The sequence below is a fragment of the Pezoporus wallicus genome, unplaced genomic scaffold, assembly GCF_028554395.1.
Source record: "Pezoporus wallicus isolate ANWC-B61680 ecotype Strahan unplaced genomic scaffold, APGP_CSIRO_Pwel_v1 contig_5416, whole genome shotgun sequence".
NCBI classification, from domain to species: Eukaryota; Metazoa; Chordata; class Aves; order Psittaciformes; family Psittacidae; genus Pezoporus; species Pezoporus wallicus.
The window spans coordinates 998876-1018535 of NW_026642898.1; positions in this window are offsets into that span (position 1 = coordinate 998876).

The following is a 19660-nucleotide window of genomic DNA, read 5'->3' on the forward strand; positions in this document are numbered from 1 at the left end:
GAGAGCTCACTCTGGGGCTGGTCAGTGCAGAGAGAAGGCTTTAAACTGGGAGCAAGAGGGCAGAGGGGCTGGTGGGGTTGGAAGCAGTGGGCTGGGGTGGCAGCAACAGGGAATGCCTGCATGGAGGGTATGCTGCACATAGAGGGATGCTCTGGCTCTTCTTTTGGGAATCCTGTGGGATTAGGAGCTTGTTTGGAGTGCCTGGGACCAGTCCTGTGTATGCAGAGCTCTGCTGCATTGGGTGAGTCTTTCCTGCCTCATTTTGTCCTGGGATTGTTCATCTCGGACACTTGTCTGAATGACTGCACTGTTGGGGCCTGTCCTGGAGCACTTGCTGATCATTGTTCTTAGTCAAACTAACAGGCTTCTGGGTTTTTGAGCCACCTCTGTAAGTTTATACCTTCTGTTTTAAAGCTTGATTACTGTGGGAGAGGGGTTTGTGACAGCACAACCAGCGGCTGTAACACAGCTGTGTCTTGCACCAGTTACTCTGACTCCCTGAAGCCTCCCCAAAGCCTGCATGGTAGAGCAGGGCTGTTTCATCCCAACAGCTCATGGGAGTGTGTTGGTGAGACAGAAAACAGCTTATTTAAGTTCGTAGTGGCTCTTATGCCTCCCAAGCTTTAACTTTGCCAGTGTTTGGGTGCTCTGGGGAGGGTTTTTTTTGGTTTTGGGTAGTGGGGGGCCACAGTTGTGGTCCTGGTGCACCCCAGCACAGTGCAGCACTCCTGTTTGAGAGCAGCTTGTTTTATTGGTATAAGACATTCTGATGCATTGAAACACCATTTGCCTGCTGGCTCTGAGGAGGGATGCAAAACCTCACACACGTGTTGAGCAGTCCAGGGCTGCTGGTGGAGTGCTTTGATGATGCAGAGCTTGGTTTCCTTCAGGGTGCCTCGTATATATCCCTGTCCAGCTGATATATTGTGTCTCTTAATTCTACCGCTGTAAATCGAAGTCCCTGAAGTTCTGTTTGTGTCCTCCTAAGCCATAGCCCTGGTAACGGCAATTTGTAGTGGGCAGGGGGTATTACTTTTTGTTACTGGCAAGTAAAGAAGCTGGTGGTACCTGTTTAACCAGGCATGTGCTTGGGAGCGAGAACTTTAAGTGCACCAAATGGAAGGTAACTTTGATGGGACTGATGCCATCTCGCCAGTTTCCTGAGTTCTGGTGGATGTTGACTCCAGAGGTGGAAAATGACTTGTGTGTGTGGTTTAAACCCTGGTTTGTGATGTCCTAGTTTGTTCTCCCCAACAACAGCAGGTGGTTGGGCAGAATATTAAGAACTGGAAGCCTTTGATTTATACTTGCACTGAAGAAGCAGCAGAGCTGATTTGTGCTGCAGTAAGTGGTGAGGGGGGAGGCAGGAACAGGGAAGATGCTGTGGGACCAGGTCCCCCTGGCATGGGGCACCTCTGTTGGAGGGACTCAGCAAGCTGAGGGCCTGCTGCTGCCTGGCTGGTGCTTTGGGGTGAGGATCCTTCTGTCAGCGGTGCGGCTCCTTCTCATCGACTGAAACCTGCTCTTTGTAACTGATCTCTTAAGCAGCACAGGAGCCGGTGCTGCCCGCACCAGCCTTCGGCTGCCTGCCCCGGTGCTGCTGAGCTCTACCCTGCCCCTGCTGCCTGCCGCCTGCAGAGGGTGCGGTGCAGTGAGCTGGCGCTGTGAAGCAGCTCCGTTGGATGGATGCAGTGAGCTGGCGCTGTGAAGCAGCGCCGTTGGATGGATGCAGTGAGCTGGCGCTGTGAAGCAGCGCCGTTGGATGGATGCAGTGAGCTGGCGCTGTGAAGCAGCGCCGTTGGATGGATGCAGTGAGCTGGCGCTGTGAAGCAGCGCCGTTGGATGAATGCAGTGAGCTGGCGCTGTGAAGCAGCGCCGTTGGATGGATGCAGTGAGCTGGCGCTGTGAAGCAGCTCCGTTGGATGGATGCAGTGAGCTGGCGCTGTGAAGCAGCTCCGTTGGATGGATGCAGTGAGCTGGCGCTGTGAAGCAGCTCCGTTGGATGGATGCAGTGAGCTGGCGCTGTGAAGCAGCTCCGTTGGATGGATGCAGTGAGCTGGCGCTGTGAAGCAGCTCCGTTGGATGGATGCAGTGAGCTGGCGCTGTGAAGCAGCGCCGTTGGATGGATGCAGTGAGCTGGCGCTGTGAAGCAGCGCCGTTGGATGGATGCAGTGAGCTGGCGCTGTGAAGCAGCGCCGTTGGATGGATGCAGTGAGCTGGCGCTGTGAAGCAGCGCCGTTGGATGGATGCAGTGAGCTGGCGCTGTGAAGCAGCGCCGTTGGATGGATGCGGTGAGCTGGCGCTGTGAAGCAGCGCCGTTGGATGGATGCAGTGAGCTGGCGCTGTGAAGCAGCGCCGTTGGATGGATGCAGTGAGCTGGCGCTGTGAAGCAGCGCCGTTGGATGAATGCAGTGAGCTGGCGCTATAGGGCACTCTTGTGCGGTGCAGTGAACTGGTGCGCTTTGCTCTTCCCCTGCCTCCCCTGTTCCCTACCAGAGAAGGGGCTCGGAGCACACCAGGCTGCTGGGGCTCCGCTGTGCTCTGGAGGACGAGGCTGGAATGAAGTGAGATGGAGTGTCCAAGAGGTGCTGGATCCAATTGCAGCGCGCGCCAAGCGGCTGAGGATGGGGCTGTGACCGGGGCTGTACCGCCCCCGCCCGCTGCCGAGCCGCGCTGCCCGCAGCCTGCTCCCTCAGCTCCCGAGTTCCGCCCCCCGCACAGGGACACATCCCCGCGTGTCCCAGCGGTCCCGCTGCGCCCCATGATGTGGTCACTGTGTCTCCAGGGGTGCTCGGGCTGATGAAAAGAGGACACTCATTGGCAGATGCCTCCAGGTCCAGCTTCCCAGTGCCATGAGTGCCCCGGCTCCTGTCCTGCGTGTCACTGATGCTGCAGCACACGGCTGGGGCGGTTTCTTTTCCTTTGGACTCCTTGGGGATAGAAATCAAACCCGTTAATGGTGAGGACCTCAACTGGGGCAGGTTTCTGCCAGAGCCTGGTTATTTACAGGACTTCTCAAGGGGGAGTTTGTGTTGCTGATGGGTAACGCTCCCCCATGCGCAGCAGAGACTGGTCAAAGATCTGCTCTTCATTATTCTTCATGCCCCATCCCTGGCAGTGTTCAAGGCCAGATTGGACACAGGGGCTTGGAGCAAGCTGCTCTAGTGGAAGGTGTCCCTGCCCGTGGCAAGGGTTGGAACTGGCTGAGCTTTAAGGTCCCTTCAACCCAAACCACCCTGTGGTTATTTGTTAGGTTTTCTCTTTGCACTCTGTGGTTTATGTCTGTGCTGTGTTTTTCCATTTGTGAGCCATGTCCTTGAGCTCAAGTCAGGTGAATACCTGGGTTTTGCAGTTCACAGAGCTGGAGGCTCCTCAGGTGACAACTCATGATGGGGATGAGTTTCAGGGGTGTCCTGCAGCATCATGTACCCCTGCCCTTGGGCAGTGCCCTTCCCCAGTGCTGCGCTCTTTAGGGGTGCAAAGGCTGTGCACATGGAGCTGGGTCCTGATGTTTGTAGGAGCCTGGTGGAGTTGGTTGGAGCATTAGCACAAGAAGCATGACCCAGGGTGGCATGGCAATGATGGCAGAGAAGCGATGCAAGGGGTTTGCAGGGATTTGGCTGGTTGGGTGGGCTGTTGCCACTACACCTTTGGGACTTATTCTTTTCCAGGTGAGTAGTTCTAGGTGAATAGAACAAGCTGCAGCTCACAGCAAAGGGAGCAACCAAGATCTGCCCCCAAACCACCGCATTAGCACAGAAGAATTTGATGTAACCCTGTAGTTGTGTAGTTATGCTTATTGGGGATGGAGAGGGATGCCTCTGGCAGACCCTGGACCCATTAGCAGACACTCGTCTGACCCTCCAGCCTGTGGCTTGCAGGCAGACCCTGAGCCATGCTGCATTCCCTGGCATCGCTCCTTGCAGCGTTCCAGCCCTCGGCTGCAAGGACAAGTGTTCCTCTGCTATCCCCTGCACAAGCACCAGGTGCTCTGTGCTCTGCTCCTCGACCTTGGGGCCCGTGTTCTGGAAGGGGTGTTAAACACTTGTGACCGTTTGTTTTGTGTCCATTTACTTCATTCCTGCAGACCTGCAGGATGCAATGTTTAGGTCATGGAACCCTTGCGCCTGCCTGGCCTTATGGCCAGGCTCTATGGGAAAGCAGGGCTCCTGCTGGCACCCCTCTGGGTAGATAACCCTCTGCTGTCCAGGAGCCCCTGTGGTGCTGGCTGTGGAGCCCAGAGCAGGGCGGCCCTGCCTGGGTGAGGAGGGGATGGGGCAGCGCATACCTTCCATGGGGATCTCTGCTGCTTGCCCCCTGCATGGGCCAGGCAGTCCCTGCTCCTTCCTGCATGGCTGTGCAAGGAAAAAGGGCTTTTGCCACAGCCCATCCCCTCTCCTGCAGCTGCTCCAATGTGTTCAGACCAGTTCCAGCTGGGTTTGATGGGTCGAGGGCTTTTGGGGTACAAAATGTCTTTAAACCTAGCAAAAATCCCATTCTTGGGTACAGGAGGGAATACTGAGCAGTAGGTTCGTGTAGTGGGGAGGTAATCCCCTCACCTTTTATCTGGTGGAGGAAGATCTCCAAGGGGTGCAATGGAAGGACTTTAGGAGTTAGGATGTGTTTATTCCGGAGCAGTTGTTTAAAGCCAGTTCTGCTCATGGAGCTGCTTGTTTGAGGCCGAGTCCTTCACCGAGGAGTGAATGCATTTTACACTCAGGCTTGTGTGGCACAACTTAAACGTTCTGTCTGACTTGAGAGGGCTGCCAACAGCCGCTGTTACAGCGGGAGCTGGGCACTACTGAAGTGCACAGGCTGCGGTCACTGCCTGGGTTTTGGAGAGCCTGGATTTTGTTTCCTGACTCGTAATTGTGCAGGTTCTTTCCTGAAGCTGCCTTTTAGCGACTCTAACAAAAACAGCCCCCTTCATGAGAGATCTGTGATACTTGTGCTTTCATTCCACCGCTGTAGATACAGTCAATGAAGCACGGCTCTAGAGAGCAGATAAACGTTTGTCTCTGCTTCTAGGTTGTGTGTTATTAGTGGAGGGTTCATCTGCCCATACAGGGGCTCAAAGGCCAGATTAAACCCAGGACCACATACTGAAAATGTTCCTCCTTGGTCCCAGCTGAGCACTGTATGAGGGGCTAACAGGGAGCGCATGAGGAGAACGTCTGAGGTTAGAGCATGCAGGGATTAAAGCTGGATCAACTAACGCTGTAAGCAGCGCATGGCTGGTACTTCTGGTGCCTTAAATAGCAAAGGTATTTTGGTTTGGAGCTGGTTTCCCTTTACCTCCATCTCGGAGGTGCTCGGTCCCTCGGTGCTGCTTTACCTCTGCTAGCACAGCGTTCATCGGATGAGCTCCCAGCTTCCTCTGCAGCCCACAGTGTGAGCAGAGTCCTTGGCTCAAACCGTGTGTGATGAGTGGCAGAGGCCCCATCCTCGAGGTACAGGTGGTCTGCAGGCTCGTGCACTCGTATCCTATGCAAGGAACAGATCTGTGCCCAGTATTCCCAGGAAATGGTGCTTGGGGAAAGCTGGATGGCAGAGGAGCAGAGCACTCTGCCCTCCCCTCTGCACCAGTCCTCAAAGGGCTCAGCTGTGGCTGGCTGCATCCTTGGTACAGCAGCACTTGTGGCCCATGATGAGGGCAGCAGCAGAGGATGATGCTGCATCTGTCTCTTGCTGCTTGAGACTTGGGAAAGGAGCCGCACGGTGCCAGGGTCTTGGGCAGATTATGTGAGACTTTTGTTTTGATCAGGTTGGGCACTTTGAGGGTAAATTTACCTTAGATCTGAGGCAGAAGCTCTTCCCTGTGAGGGTGCTGAGGTGCTGGCACAGGGTGCCCAGAGAAGCTGTGGCTGCCCCATCCCTGGCAGTGTTCAAGGCCAGGTTGGACACAGGGGCTTGGAGCAAGCTGCTCCAGTGGAAGGGGTCCCTGCCTGTGGCAGGGGTTGGAGCTGGAGGAGCCTTAAGGTCCCTTCAACACAAACCAGGCTGGGGTTCTGGGATAAGTAGTCTGGTGGGAGTCACCAACGTGGGTCACTCGCCAGAGGATTGCAAGGATACAGTCTGAAATGCAGATGTCTCTGATGACACCTTGCAGGTGGCTGCAGTGTGGGCAGGAGACTGGGAAAGACGCAGGCTTCCCCCCTTTCCCTTGCTTGAACTCCTGCTCATTGTGAGTGTGTTAAGCCTCTCTTCCCTCCCTAAACCTCATGTTCGTCAGTAAAGATGGAGCTTCATGTGCAGGGTGTGCTTAGAGCACTGTCCTGTCCTAAGGTAAGGTTACACAGCATGTCTTTGATGGTGTCTGTGCTGGGACCTTATGGACAGGATGGAGAAGCTGTCTGAGCATTTTAGACGTGGCGTGTGTATGAGAACAGCAAAACTTGCCTGCCTTTTGAAATGCAGCACCCACAATTCTTCTGTGTTGCTGGCTGTGACACTGGACTCTTGTGGCTTATTGCAGTCATGATGTGTGGTCATCTGAGCTTCACAATTCCTCGGTAACGGTGTCAGTGCGATGCCAACATAACCCAAATGTGGTTTTATATCTTCACCATGCTGCAGAGTTGGAAATAAACTGCTCTCAAAATTCATCCAGAAAGTAAATGTCCTCGTACAATAGAAGTTGGAGAGAGAATATCCCAGTGAACTGTCAAACCTTAGTAAGCAGCAGTAGCTGCTATGGTTTAATTTGTTGTTGTAAAATGGATTGCTCTCACTTAATAGTAAGTAACTGATTTGAAAGTAGGCAGTAACATCACGTTTTTACATCACCGGTACCTGCCAATCGCTGGGTCTCTTCTGGAAACCCTAAATGCATCAGGAGTTTTTGGATATGTGAATGAAGTAACAGGAAATGGAGCTGCTGATGTTGTCCTGAGCTGCCAAAGCACCTTTTGGGAAGTCTACTGCACAAAGGGGTGCTTAAAAGGCAAAATAAAGACATAAAGCCATGTGTTACAAACTGCACGAGAAGTAGGAAAACACAAAGGCATTAAATGGTGAAGGCTCAGTATAGGGCTGCTGTGACTCTGGGCACAATTGATAACAGTGGTTAAGTTTCTCTAGGGAAATTTTGGGGGCTTAGCAGCAAGACGGCCGTGTTCACACTGCACTGCTTGTGCCTTTAATAGAAAACAACATGAGCCACCTCGTGGGAACGTGGGCAATAGGCTGAAGGTGCAATACTGCATGGGCCAGCTGGGTGTGATGTGGCTTAGAGCAGTGGGTCAGGGGCGGGTGCACTGCGTGTTCCTTTTGCTCTTGGGTATGATACAGGAAAGGAAGATTTCTGTTAGTGGTCTGCAGCAGCGTGGCAGCTTCCAGGCTAAGGCTGTGCAGGGGGTTTAGGGAATTCCCTTCTGGAGCTGGGTGTGTCCCTTTGGGTAATATTAGAAAACAGGGAATTCCGTGGAGAAGGAAAGGACCCGCACAAGTCACATCAACAGTGCCATCCCTGGCGATGTAACGTCTGACTGACTTGGACTGAGAAGCAGCAGCATTCACCCTGCACACACCTGCCTGGGAATGTGGGGAGGGGAAGGCTTTGTCCGCAATGGAGCAGTCTCCTGACCCCACTGGGGAAATCCCATCCAGTGACGGGTCCCATCTGGGATATCCTGCCCAGCAGCTACAGGATGAAATCGGGAGTAGAAGCCAGTGCTGAGACTGCAGGAATGCTCTCTGCTGTCCCCACAGAGCCTGGTGCAGTGCTGAGATGGGGTTAGCCGTGCCCAAGCGCTCTCTGGTTTTCCTGTCCGGGGGAGCCTGGGTGATGGAGTTTGGCTGCTTTGTGAGGAGTTTGCACCCCGTCAGGAGCAGCCGGGGGGGATGGAGGAGGGCGAGAGCTCAGAACTTCCTGGGGAAGTGACCTGGGGACATCCGGAAAAACAGGAAACCTGTGGGAGCGTCGTGGCTAATTATGGAGTTCGGATTGGAACTGTGCCGTGCATTTTTAATACCCCTGCTAGGAGGCGTCCAGCTGCTTTAATGTTTAATGCATGCACAGTAATAGAAGCTGAGCTGATCTCCGTGGGCCCGTTTGTTCCATCACTGTCCAGACGGAAATAAATGAAATTCTATTTCAAAGCATACTTTGGCTCCTGGTGCTGCAGGGGGGATCTGGGGAGTGAAGGCAAAGGGAGGGCTCTGTCCCTGAGCTTGTCCTTGACTGTCCCGGGGGGCAATGCGCACGCTTGGTACAGGGATACAGGGGATCGGTGACCTCGGCAGGATCACCGGTTGGAGGAGAGGCTCTCCTCAAGTCAGGCTCAAGTGACTCCGGTGGAAGGAGGGTTTTGAGTACAGAAAATCAGCTGATTCCAGGCACCTCTCACCGAGCTTTACAAAAGTTCTTGTCGCGCTGCAGCCGAGACTCTTCTGTCCTGAGCACAAAGAAACCCCAGCCCCGGAGCGTTGACTTTCCCAACACTTCCCAGTTAAGCCCCCTTAATGGAGCTGGAGGCATTCCAGCATCCCCAGGGATGCTTTTCACATTCGGGTGGCACGGGGTGACCTGGGTGGGTGTGTGCGGATGCTGTTGATTAGTTCAGTATTTGAATGATGATGTCTGGTTGCTGGTGCTTCACATGTGTGGTGCCTCGGAAGCGCTCATCACACTTGAAAACTTATTAGTAAAGGGTGAGAGCTGGGGCAGAGCTACCTGCCTCCAGATGTGATCTATCACTGTGTGTTGCTGGTGATGTGCTGGAGACTTTTGGGGCTGGGTCCATAGGGTCTCATGTTCTAGCTCTCCACTCCCTATATCAAGGAAGAGCTTTTCTGCAGCAGCTCTTACTCGCTTCTCTCTTTATTCTGTCTTCGTGTCCTTCCAGCACTGTGCTGGAGCTGTGCAGCCCTTGCTGGAGCCCATTGAATGTGTGAGGATGGAAAGGGGCTGTGGGAAGAGGCAGAGGCAGTTTCCCCAGGCTGGGGCAATACCTACACAGCTTCCCTCAGTCCTGGGCCTGGAGCTGGAAGTCCTGGGCCTGTGGAATGTGCAGGGGATACCCAAGGTGGCAGCCAGACTTGTTTCTGTTGCTGATAGGTGCCTTCTAAGCTGCAGGTGCAGATTGTCTCCTCCTTAACTGCAGAGCTCTTCAGGATGCTCCTAATTTGTACTTAGTTTATGCTTACGCTTACTCTATGCATGTTATAAGAAAATAGCACACTTATACACAAAACAATGTACTTACTTTACACGGATTAAGAATAAATTTTACCTGTGTAAAGGTCCCTTCAACCCAAACCAGTCTGATTCTGCTGCTCCAGTCACATTGGTGACCATGGGATAATGGCCCCACTGACCGCACACGAGAATGAGCACCAGGATGCTCCCCATGGGGCTGAGTGAAGCCACAGCTCCAGTCAGACCAGGTGGTAGGAGGAGGAAGGGAAGGAGGCTGCTTTGCAGGAGTCCCTGGTGACACCCAGAGAGGGAGGATGGCTCCCGCAGACACCCAGGCTGCCCTTCAAGCCCTTCTCAAAAATGGCATTATGAGTAGCACGGGTGATCCAGCCTGCAGACAGCTGCATCTCCAGCATGAGCTCAGCTCCCCATGCTTCTGCCCTCACAGCCCATTCAAGGGCAGATCCATAGACCCAGAAACCAAGCTGGGAATGAAGGGAAGGAGGGAGAGCAGGCAGATGCAAGTTAGGGCTGTGAAATCATGTTCACTTAGAAGAGAGTCTTTTCCCCATATTTGCTGAGCACTTCACATAATAGATCCCCAGGGCAGCAGAGCAACAGCAAACACGCATTGCTTTGGTAAGAGCATGCACTGTTCACCTACAAGCGCAAGGCTGTCCCTCTGGGAAGGGAAGGAAGCACTCAGCAGTGCAGATGAGCCCCTGGAGAAGAAACCAAACATTCAGAAACAGCACAAACCATCCATCAGTGCTCTACCAGGAGGCAGCAAAACAATCCCCCAGGCCAGCAAGGCCTAAAGAGCACAGGGATGAGCCCTGAATCATTCAGCTTTTACCAGGAACCCTGACTCCCCCAGCTTCCCTCAGGCTGAAACCCTGCCTTGCAGTTGTCAGCAAAGTCCATGAGGTAGAGGAAGATGCTTCCTCCCTGTCCCTCCTGTGGTGGCAAGAGGGTCCCCATGCAGTGCGGATGTACGGGACTGGGATGTTTCTCCAATAAGAAATTAACACAACAGAAAGTCCCAAAGGGCCTTAGATTAAGTGTTTTAAAACAAAGTCTTTCGTGGACAGTCACAGCTGCAGGGGAGCAACGCAGCTCAGCAACTCCAGCTGCTCTGGGGAGCGTAGTTACTTAAGGTTTGTGGAACAGAGGGGGATTTCTTATTCTGCATTGCAAGTATTAGAGACTGTTAAGAAGCACATGCAGAAACTGCCTGTGGAAGCCTGACCTAAGAACGTGCCTTGATTTGCATGAATATGAGAGAAGAGAATTCAGATGGCTTGGAGGATACTGAAGCATCAGTCTCTGTGGAAGTCTTTCTGGCTAAGAAGAGCATCTCCTTAAAGGTCAGGAAATCGCCCTTTACGCACATTTGCCTGCTCAGTTTTTAACTTTCCTTTTCCAGTTCTGTGAATAGTGCAAGGACGGTATCAACCGTGTGCCGCCAGTGAGATGATTCTCCTGCTCCACGCGATCGGGCGCAAAAGCACTGCAGGGCTGGGTTGTAAATTGAGTTGGATTTGATTCTTTTCTACATCTGTGTTATTCTGAGCTCTTATGTAAACACTTGGAATGCAGTTTCTGTATATACGTGGTTGTTATGCAACTACCCAGCGCAGTGATGCCAAAGGCATTTCATTTTCTTCTCGGTGGCTTTGGGAAGCAGTGATTGCGCATTCTTCCTGGGGAAAGCACAGAGAATGAAAGTGAAAAACAGTCCTAAAAATGACAGAAAACAAGGACAACCGCGCATTTGGAAAGGGGGGAAATCAAAATGTTCCCAAGTTACCAAACTATTTATGGCGGCTCTCGCTGGTTGTGTGATTACAGCTTCAGCACCACTTGACTACATTTGTTCCCTATAGAAATTGTTGACTGGCTCAATAAATACATCTGCTTTACAGCCCATGCTGAATACATTCTTTATGTATTATCGATGAAACGTACTTATTTATAGCAGATGATGTTTAGCAGGGTAGCAGTGAAAGCCTTGCCAGAGTTGTGTTCCACCAGATCCCTAGTGTTTTTCAAGCAATGATGAGTGCATCCTGAGAGCAGCTCCAGGAACGTGCTGGGTAAATCACAATGTTCTGTAGGTGTTAGCTGCAGGAGCAGCTCTCCAGCAATGGCACTGGGAGCCACATCCCTCCTGGAAACCTCTTGGACGTCATGAAACTACTTCACATAAGAAATGACTTTTGATTTAAATTTATTTAGTTTTCCTATTGGTTGATGTATTATAGTAATAAAGTATTACTGGAGAGGGGCTTTGGACAAGGGCCTGCAGGGACAGGCCAAGGGGAATGGCTTGAACCTGCCCGAGGGGAGACTGAGATGAGCTCTGAGGCAGAAGCTCTTCCCTGTGAGGGTGCTGAGGCACTGGCACAGGGTGCCCAGAGAAGCTGTGGCTGCCCCATCCCTGGCAGTGTTCAAGGGCAGGTTGGACACAGGGGCTTGGAGCAAGCTGCTCCAGTGGAAGGGGTCCCTGCCCGTGGCAGGGGTTGGAGCTGGAGGAGCTTTGAGGCCCCTTCAGCCCAAACCAGGCTGGGGTTCTACAGTTCTGTGTTAGCATCAGTGTTTGACACAAAGGCTCTGTACAGATCCAAGTGTTTTTGAGCTCTGGTGCATCTTGCCTGTAACGATCTTGTGCTGCCAGCTCCTGGGAAGGAGGAAAATAACTGCTACAGCTGCAGCAGGCAGAGCTTCCAGGTGCCGACAGAACGGACCCGGAGCACAACTCACGTCACAGGTTTTGCTTTGCCCATGCTCCTGCTGGGCTGCCAGCTTCCTTGGGACAGGGGATGCCGCCTGTGCCGCACCAGTCCTGGGGAGGACCCCACGCTCCCCTATGGGGCTTTGTGCTCCGAGGCATTACTTTAGGTGAGGTCCACAGCGAGGAGTCGCTTCTGAACTGATCTACCTTAATATGCGTAGCTGGATTTGCAGGGCTTTCAGAGCCGAAAGTCCAACACATCGCCTGCTTAATCCTCCTTGCGTCAAAGCAAACGTGCACTGGGTGGATTCGAGAAATAAATGCCCGGTTTTACACACTTCTGCTTTCAAAGTAATGGCTGAAGTCGAAGGGTAAACCGCAGAGAAATCCTCATTGCCTTTTCCCTCTGAAAGCACGGTAGGAAGACAAAGCTGCCTTGCTCGGCCTCAGGAAGTGCTCTGCCTTTTTGGTTGCAGCTCTGAGTTTGTTGTTTAGTGTCTCGTAAGAGAGAGCTGAATGCAAAGGCTTTTGGTATTAATCATTCCGATTATCTGGCAGCTGTTCTATCTTTGTGTGGCTTTGCATCACTGCTCAGAATAATACCATAATATCACATCATCCAATTATATTATTTTTTCCTCTTTTCATTAGGAATGAGCATTATCTAAATAAATGCCTTCCTATAAAGCTGGGGCTGCGGGAGAGTTTGTTGCTCTGCAGAAAGAAACTAGCCTATTTTCTGGTTTGCATAATGTTCTTGGAGTCCTAATATAATGTTTGCAAGCATGGATGTTTAAGTTGCCGTAGGCTGTGGGCAGGAAATAGGCTTTGCTCCTTCTCATAGCAGTTCTGAATGCAGAAAATAGTGAATTGCACTTAAAAGGGAACTAAGCTCTTTCCTTTTTTTTTTTTTTTACCTTTATTGTTAATAGAAACTTCTACAGCTGAAGAAATACATTACCCTTTTACCACTTAAACCACGCTGCTCCTCCTGCATTTTGTTCTGTTTCAGTCATACAGACAGTTGTATTAATTTGATTTTGTATTTAATTTCTCCTGCATATAATAAAATCCTGCTCCTTTGTTCATCCAGCAATCTGAGCAAACACAATATAGCAGCATTACAGGAGAACACTTAATCCCCCCTTGTTCCTCTCCAGTGTCACTGCTCATAGTGGGGGGGGTATTGGATTAGATCTTTAAAGAGCCCCTCCAACCCAAACCATCCTGCGATTCTGGGAGGTGGTTTTGACTTGTTTGGATGTGAAATGAGAGCGTTTCTGTACAGGTAAGCTCAGATCTTGCCTTTCAGCTTTTATTACCTGATTTCAGTAAATAACATGTTGCTAAAACATATCCAGGGTTTGGTGCATCTCTGTCTATACAGTTTCTACCTCAAGGCTTTAGGAAAGTGTGGCTGCAGGGAAAGCCCTCCATCCCAGAGCATCCTGCATCCCGCAAGCAGGAGGCTGCAGCCCTTGTCTTGGTGCTGAGGCTTTTCTGCTTCACTGCAGCTTGGGTGAGATGAGAGCACCTCAGGGAAACAAGGAACAAAGCTGAAACCTTCACCTTCTTTTCTCTCAAAGCCATGGTAGTGAGTGTGGCAACATGACTCCAAAGGCAAGTGGGAAGAGCTCCAAATGTATTTGGTCTTCCTGACCTCCCTTTGAATAGGGAAACCTTAAAACCAGGGTGCTCAGCTCTACAACAAACCCATGAATCATCTCTACAGCAGAACTCCCCATCTGTGTCCATACCCGGCCAGAGAAAGACACTGGGCATGCTTCTTATGCAGGAAACCAAGCTGTGGAGGGGGGTTGGCTGGGACAAAGTGATTCTGGAAGTGATGTGACATCTCTGGGGCTGCAAAGCACCACCTCAGAGTGCTGCCAGGCTTCCCACTGGCAGCGTTCGCTGGCCAGGCCTTTGTGTCTCTTGTGTGCTATTAAACTGGGTCAGGCTAAAACCTGGGCAGGGATTGTGAGGGGGGTGTAAATCCCGACCTCTTCCAAAGTGGCTGCTCCTCTGTGCCTGCCAAACGGCTGGGCAGGGAGCGCTGCGCGGCCCCGTGGGCGCAGGGGGGATTTGCCCGTTGGCAGCCTCTCGGCAGAGGGAAATTCCCCGCAGTTAATGCAGGCTCGGAGCTTGGAGGGTGCTGACTCTCAACATGTGCACGCATGGCTCCGCCTGCAGGCAGCGTGTCAGAGCTCAGCGCCTGGGTCTTGTGGTCCAAATGCGACCTTCTGACCCCCTGTGCAGATGTAGCTGAGCTGCTGACCCGTCCTGCACCGCATCCCTGCGGGGGCACCCTGCCACGGGACACTGCTCCCAAACGTTTGTGCCCCTGCACGGCGCCTCGGCAAGAAAAATCCTGGAGGTCAGTGGGAAACTCAGCGGTACCTGCACAGAGCTGCCGGGGGCTGCGAAAGGCTTGCAGTATTTCATGGAATCGTGGAGTGGTCTGGGTTGGAAGGGACCTTAAAGCTCCAACCCCTGCCACGGGCAGGGACCCCTTCCACTGGAGCAGCTTGCTCCAAGCCCCTGTGTCCAACCTGCCCTTGAACACTGCCAGGGATGGGGCAGCCACAGCTTCTCTGGGCACCCTGTGCCAGCGCCTCAGCACCCTCACAGGGAAGAGCTTCTGCCTAAGAGCTCAGCTCAGTCTCCCCTCGGGCAGGTTCAAGCCATTCCTCTTGGCCTGGCCCTACAGGCCCTTGTCCGAAGCCCCTCTCCAGGTTTCCTGCAGCCCCTTTAGGTATTGGAAGACTGTTGTAAGATCTCCCCTGAAAACTGCAGAAGGGAGGGGAAAGGGGATCTGCATCTTCCTGCAGCTGAGATGAGCCTGGAGCGCTGCTGTTACAGGCACCATTCAAGTGTGTTTCATTGTACAAGATTTAAAGTTTCATTACAATATGCCAAACCTTCACCAGTCTTAACTTTTTTATCTCAGTGCAGCTCTCTTCTGTAACCGAGTATTTTTACAATATCTTTTGAGATGACTTAAACATTTTGAAAAGCAAAGAAAGGGGAAAAAACCCTGTAATCCCTTTATTGCCTGTGTGATACAGATGAGTCTCCTTGAGTACAAAGAAATGCAAATTTTGTCCTATACTTTACTTTTGAATTCTCATTCCTAGGCTGGTGCACACCCAGACTGGAGAGGGTGCATGTACACACACACAAATCCTTATTCGTTCCAGTATTCAAGTTTTTAAAGGATGAAACCGTTCCTTTATTAAGCTCATCTTTACTTGGGTGTAATCTTTGAGTAAAATGCACCCAAATCCCATTCCCTATGAGGCAGGAGTTAATTCAGCTTTTCCAGTTATCCCTTTCTTGCATCAAAACTACTTGTGACATTTTTCCTTGGCATAAGGGAGTATGGCTATTGGGAAATGGCCATTATAGGTATGTTTGAAACAGTGATGCATTGAGCACGTGTGCCGTAGCACATCTGTTCATATATAGTACGAAGGTGGATTCTGTATCCCATAGTGCAAATTTCTCAGCCTGAATGCACAACTGCTTCCCAAAACTGGGAGATCCAGGGCTTGTCATCTTGGGTTAGATCACAGGCTTCTCAAAGGAAAATGTAGCTCAGCTGGCATTACTCGTGCCGTGTGGTATAGTCTCTTCCTCACATTGAGTAGTAAGAAAGAGGAAATTATTGTGTAGAAAAGAGCAGGTTTCCTGCCATTGCGTGCTCACATCATTTATGTGGGGAAGGGTCCCTGCTAGGATCTGGCAGCTGCAGGGGAAGGTGCAGCTGGCAAAGGGATGCTCATTTATGTGTACATGGCCCTTTGCAGCGGGTTTGGCTGGGCAGCACCAGCGTGATGGGTACGGTGAGTACAGCTGAGTGCTGTGTTGAGAGGCAGTGATACGTTTTCCTCCTGAATATGCAGCGCCTGCTAGTGTAGGCGTTTAAATGCATGCAGATCTTCTTTGCGAAGCCAGGAGCTGCGCCTTCTGCTCACTGGAGCATGCAGAGAAGGTAACGGGCCTTTTCTCCTCTGAAACGTTTCTGCACTGAGGAGTCGATGCAGTCCCAGCTCTGACATCAGCACCCGCGTGATCCCAACAGCTTTTACACAGAAAAAGACCCAAATGCACATTGGATCCTGCAGACACCTCTTGTGCCCATCCGTGCTTCATCTGGGAGCTGCAGTGGAAGCGGCTGGGAATGCAGTGGGTCACAGGGACCGGCCAAGCGGATGAGCTGCCCAGGGCAGTGTCTGCGGTCGCTTGAGGAGCTGTTGCTCTGTGGTGTCTCCAGGCTGTGCTGCAGCCGGGGCCCCTGCGAAAAGGTGGGGTGATGGGGAAGGGGGGAGGGGGGGAGAGGTGAAGGTGGCCGCTGGTCCAGGGAGCATTGCCAGGCAGTGCTGGTGGGGGACCTGACCTGAAACGGCTCTTCTGGGCTGCGGGTGTTGCTGTGGGACACGCGCCTCTGCAGAGACCACATCTGCTCTTGCTGAAGGTCTCATGTGCTGAACGGCTGAGCCTGCGATACGGGGGCTCGCTGGAAACACTGAAGTAACAAAGCAAAACAGGAGGGAGTTTGGCAGAATTCAGCTTCCCCTTTTAGTCCTTGTGGCTCTGCTCCCCCATACTGCGGTGTGGCGGGTGGAGAAGCAGCTCTGAAAGGTGGACGGTAGCTCCCTGAAGTGCATACTCAGGAGCATCATTCCAGGATAACTCACCATCTCCTCCAAACGTCTCCCAGTGTCAGGTCGTTTTCTGTTCCCTGATGTGAGCGCTGCGAGCCCAAGCTGCCCGGTTCAGACAAATGCTGCAATTCCGAACCTAACACAGCGGCTCCTGCAGGGATGTGCTCATTTCATTTAACGTTTTCTGCCTCCCTCTGAGCTGATGCAACCCGGGAACAGTGACGGAGAGCAGCAGAGACCGGGACGAAGGCGCCCCTGGGTCAAAGGGAGGAGGAAGCGCCCCTGACAAGGGTGGTCCCGGCGGAGCAGGAGCAGATGTGGCTCGGGAAGGACACGGCCAAGCTGGGCCCCAAGCGTGCCTCTTCCTCCCTTTGCTGCAGCAGCCCCCGGAGCCTGTGCAGAGCTGCCCGGGGAGCGCCACAAGGTGGAACTGGGATAACGCTGCTGTCTCCGGTCGGGGAACTGACTGTGGGCAGCCGGCAGCGCTGGGGCTGCTCACCTCCATCTGCAGTTTGCTCTCAAGTAACCCGCTGCAGACTGCAGCTTTTGGCTGCAGTTTCAGGCCGTGCACAATCTTCCTTAGACGGGTTTGAGGGGTTTTCCCTTTCCACATTTAAAGCAGTAGGAAGCTTGGAAGAACGTGATGTGCAGGGGAAGGGCTTTGCTGGCACTGCCTCAAACCTTCCTTTCCAGGGGTCTGAGAAGGGATCCTCAGGCCTGTGTGCTCCTGAAACAAGGGGGCAGAAACGTTTCTGTGCACACATCATATTTCAGTGTACCTCCTGAGGCTCATAAATAATGAATTGTATGGATCTGAGCCTTTCTCTCGGAGCAGAACAGCTACATCTGGGCATTCAACATGTAATTTGGACTTGAAATTTGAGGAGTGTCCATAACCCTGCCTTATTTTAGCTATTAAACTTGCTCCTACCTGCTTTTCATCACCAGTGGAGATTGCTGGGTCACCCCCGTGGTTAGAGAGCAAAGCTCAGGGTACTATGCTTCTAACATCCCCTAAGGCAGGCAGCGTGAGCCAGGTCAGGAGAGGAGATGTGCATGTCAAGCTGCTCCCTGAAGCTGATGACAGAATAGTTTTTCTCTTTAATTTTGGCTAACGACACTTATGTATTTTTACTCATTGTTTTCCTTATTTTGCTTCAATTCTGCCTGATGATTCACATCAAAACCTCAGACACTGGCAGTGAACAACCTCCTGCTCATCAGTGCGATCCCAGAACTTCCCTTGGGAATCGATCAAGGGTTGTTCATATTCCAGACCCAGCGATGTTCCAGAGCTGCTGCTTTCAAAACCAGTAAGAATCCTTGGTGCTCTGTGTTTCTGCCACTCGGGTGTCTGTGATGCTTGGAAATGAACATGACACCCCCTCCTTTCTGAAGGGAATCTTGCCTCCTGTATCTGGTACCTCTCTGACTCAATGAGAGCTGGGAGGCCTCGGGCTGGCCAGAGCCAGTGTGGTCTCATTAAAACTCAACTGCCATCCTCACCCAAGACTAATGTAATGGAGGTACACGTGTCTGTGGGCTCGTAGTTAGCACAAGGAGGTGTATTGCTGCTCTGTCCCATTGAAAACAGAGCAAGGCACTTTCCAGCAGCAGTTTCTTCTTGTCTCCATGTCATCTGCGGGTAAAGGGAATGATATTTCTGTGCTGCACAGAAGGGCTTGAACTGCTCTTCCTGGCAAAAACTGCTTTGCTCCTGCTTTAGTTCATATAAGCACTTTGTAACAGCTACATTTGGGCAGGCAGCATGTCTAGCTATTTCTTCTTCCTTTCCTATAAGACCTGCTCACTTTTTCTTGATTACAAAACTGCTACACACTAATGCTGGCTTGTGCCATCTCCTGTTCAGTCGGTCGTACATAAGTAATGATGGCAAGGGAGGTGTTTCCTCTTCCTCTTCATCATCTTGGAGAAAGACATCCCAGCCATCTCTGCACATAAGGACAGCTGTCAGCTGCCCGACAGCCCTGCTGTCTGCAGTGTGCCTCTCCTGGAAGTCCAGCTGGCTCTGTGGGATGTGGCTGTATGGCCTGGACACAGCTGGCCCCTGCTGCCCCATGGCTGGCTCTCATGGGGTAATCCAGCTCCATCACCAGCACCTTCTCCTGCCCCACCCGCTGTTAGTGCTGGTCTGTGCTGGCATCTGGCACTTCACTGTGGGCCACCAGCGCCTCCTCTGCAGAACGGAAACGAAGCTGAGCCAGGGTCTCACACGCAGCTACGATGCCTGACCCTGTGCTGCCAAGAGCCAGAACCTGGGGAGGAAGGGATCCCTCTTCCCTGCCTGCAGGTGTGCGTCTGAGCCAGGTCCTGCCCCGGAGGGGAAAGACTTTGGCCTTAGGATGCAGCGGATGCTCAGCTCGGAGCCTGCCTCATGCTCGCCAGAGTGCGGGCAGACCCCTGCGCCTCTTCCTGCCATCCCCCAGCCGGCAGGTCCTGCAGGGGCAGCCCCGGACACCGCAGTACCCAAATAACACAGGACCTGAAGGGGAAAGTGTTGTGAAAGTCAGAGAGGGACCAGAGCCACAGCTTCTTACAGCGGTCTCAGCGCGGCAGACCCCAGCCAAGCCACACCTCGTGCTGATGCTCCCTGGACCCTGCAACCTCCTCACCCTTCCAATAGTCCTGATCTGAACTGCCAATGTGCCCGTATAGAAATAGTGCCCTGGTACTAACAGTTGTATTGCTCTCATCTGGATAATTGCTCTCCCAGCTGGCTGCACAGTTGGATCTTAACTTCACCAAGCTGTTCATCAAGACCCTTCTTTCATGTTCCTATGCGTGCAGTGCAGCCCGGTTTGTGATTCACAGAACTGTAGCACACACAGCTCAGGAAGCTGCTGGCGTTTTTCTCTTCATTTCCTTGTACATCAGCAAAGCTCCTGGGTTTTCAGGGGTGGGGTGATGTGTTTTACAGGATGTCACATCGTCTCTGGGACATTAATGTGAATGAATCTGCACAAGGTTTTGAGTGGATTTCTGGGAAGAGGATAATTTGTTTGGGATGGACCTTCAAAAGGAATCACAGGAACTTCTAAGCCCACGGTGCTGCTTTCCCAGGGCTTGGGGGGAGCAGCATCAGCCATGTGTGCAATGGTG